The 2,685-nt window shown below is 40.0% G+C and overlaps 1 pseudogene; it reads left to right on the forward strand.

The window, feature by feature from the left end:
• The first annotated feature begins 203 nt into the window (after positions 1-203).
• On the forward strand, positions 204-1,210 carry LOC137770238 (MKI67 FHA domain-interacting nucleolar phosphoprotein pseudogene; annotated as a pseudogene).
• Positions 1,211-2,685: the final 1,475 nt, after the last annotated feature.

Below are 2,685 nucleotides of genomic sequence, written 5' to 3' on the forward strand. Positions count from 1 at the left end.
CTGATGAGGTTGTCAACGTATGTAGATATTATAACTACAGTATAAAACAGTAAGGGCAAAGATTCCTATATGAGACTAAGTTTTCTTCATTCAACTTGAATTGTAAAAGTAGACTGTGAAAAGTTAAGTTTATATATTGTAATTTCTTGTGAAACTCCCTCCCCACAGATACAAAAGCATATAGTCAAAAATGAGCTCTTCCGCCTGCGAGCTGGCGTCATGGCGGCCTTGACTGGCCCGGCCAAGCCGCTCCTGTCCCTAAACCCGCAGGAGGATACCAAGTTTAAGAAGGAGGTGATGCAGGTTCGCCGGCACGCAAGCAAGCAACAGGAGAAACAAAAACTTACTCCTGGGGTGATCTATGTGGGCCATTTACCTCCGTCGCTTTATGAAACCCAGATCCGAGCATATTTTCCCAGTTTGGCACTGTTACAAGATTCAGACTGTCCAGGAGTACCACGACAGGAAATAGCAAAGGCTATGGTTTTGTGGAGTTTGAATCTGAAGATGTTGCCAAAACAGCTGCTGAAACGATGAACAACTACCTTTTTGGCGAAAGACTCTTGAAGTGTCATTTTATACCACCTGAAAAAGTACACGAAAAACTTTTTAGAGAGTGGCATATGCCATTTAAAAGGCCATCATATCCAGCAGTGAAACGGTATAATCAGAATCGGACACTTCTTCAAAAGCTACGGATGGAAGAGCGATTTAAAAAGAAGGAGAAATCACTCAGGAAGAGATTGGCTAAGAAGGGAATTGATTATAACTTCCCTTCACTGGTCTTACATAAAAATGAGGAAAATGCTTCAAACACTGGTCCTCGAAATTCCAGAAAGCACCAGGCTTTACGTAAGAAGAAGAAAAAAGAGGCTTTGGTCACTCCTAACAATCCTGAGAAGACTGTGGATAGCCAGGGCCCCACGCCGGTTTGTCCACCAACATTTTTGGAGAAACGAAAATCTGAAGTGGCTAAAATGAATGATGATGATAAAGATAATGAGATAGTTTTCAAACAGCCCGTATCTGGTGTAAAAGAAGAAACAAAAGACACTCAGACGCCTACAAGCTCAAGGAAAAAAAGATGAAAAAAAAGCAACCAGTAATTCTGAATGTATTGTGTGTGATGGTTGTTCTGAAAAAGGTGATTTTATTATGGAGGCTGATTCTTTGTATTTAACTAGATACGGTGGAATGCATTTAGTAACAAGATGGTTGGAGAAAAAAACTGTCAATTCAAGTCAGCAGGGAGAGCAGTCAGTGATTTTGGCTTCCCACCCTCGCAGAAATGCAGCTCACAGCAGTCCGACTCACGCTGCCTGTGTCCTGTCTCTACGGCTCTCTTCAGCTTTCATAGCTGCCTTTGGTTGCTCTGCCTGGGTAGCTTAAGTACTAGGCTGTAGCCTTTGTTGTTACCATCAAATAAAGAAAATAAAATCTTTATTAAGTGACCATGTAAGTGGTTCTCTGTTAGACCCATCAGATGGCTGAAACTGGACATTAAATTGTATGAAGGGTGAGAAGGCAGCGTCACTATTAATAGGGATTCATTTATGTATATGTGATCATGTTTACCAGTGTTAAGTTAGTTTGGGGTGGGCTAGCATGGATTAATTAATAACTACATCCTGTATCAGTATCATCAATCTGGAATTAGACTTCAAGATTCAAGCAGTGACCGCCAGGTAAACTTTTTCTATATTTTTTTGTATGCAAGGGGGACTTGGGTGTCTTGAAGTAAAATTGTTGGTTTTCGCCTTTTCAACTATCTTTAAGTTTCTGATGCTCTTGAAATATGCTTTTGTATCAGCGAATTCAGGTTCATTAAAAACATTCATTGCCACACACACACACAAAAAATGAATGGGTAAGTAAAAATAGACTACTAAAAATTCACAGATTCCAAAAGAAGGAAAGAAAGGAGAAACAAAGGAACAGCATAGATATTCCTTTAAAAAATTAAAAATAGAACTACCACATGATCCAGTAATCCTACCTCTGGGTACATACCCAAAGAATTGAAACCAGAATCTTGAAAAGATATCTGCACCCCATGTTCATTGCAGCATTATTCACAATAGTCAAGATATGGAAACAGTCTAAATGTCCATCAACAGATAATGGATAAAGAAAATGTGGTATATACATACAATGGGATATTACTCAAAGTTAAAAAGAAGGAAATCCTGCCAATTGCAACAACCTGGATGAACCTTGAGGACAGTGTGCCTGTATGCTTCCCATGCCGTCTGGGATGCCTTCCTCCTTCACTTCCCTGATAGCACTAACCTAATGCTGTGTATCCAACTGCCCCACTGTCTAACAACAGCTGGACATCCTCATCTGTGCTCCTTCCACACTCTGTAGGTGTCTCTGCCTTAGCCTTAGAAGATGGCCTTGATTTACTTATTTACATGTCTGTCTCCCCAGGAGGCGTGAGAGAGAGGGCTAGATCTACAGGGCCTTGGCATGTAGCACTTATGCGTAAAAGCATAGAGAAGAAAACAGAACTGAAGAAGAAAAGGTGAAAATGGTATTGTTTCTCATGTATATCATTTATATAGCGAGAAAAGAAATGTGCAATATAGAACAAACTCTCTCCTTTAGAAAATACAAAAACAGGCACCAAACTGAAACAAATAAAAACCAAGAAGAATTTTTGGCAAAGGTTACTAACCTGTTGCT

The sequence above is a fragment of the Eschrichtius robustus genome, chromosome 10 (genome assembly GCF_028021215.1).
Source record: "Eschrichtius robustus isolate mEscRob2 chromosome 10, mEscRob2.pri, whole genome shotgun sequence".
NCBI classification, from domain to species: Eukaryota; Metazoa; Chordata; class Mammalia; order Artiodactyla; family Eschrichtiidae; genus Eschrichtius; species Eschrichtius robustus.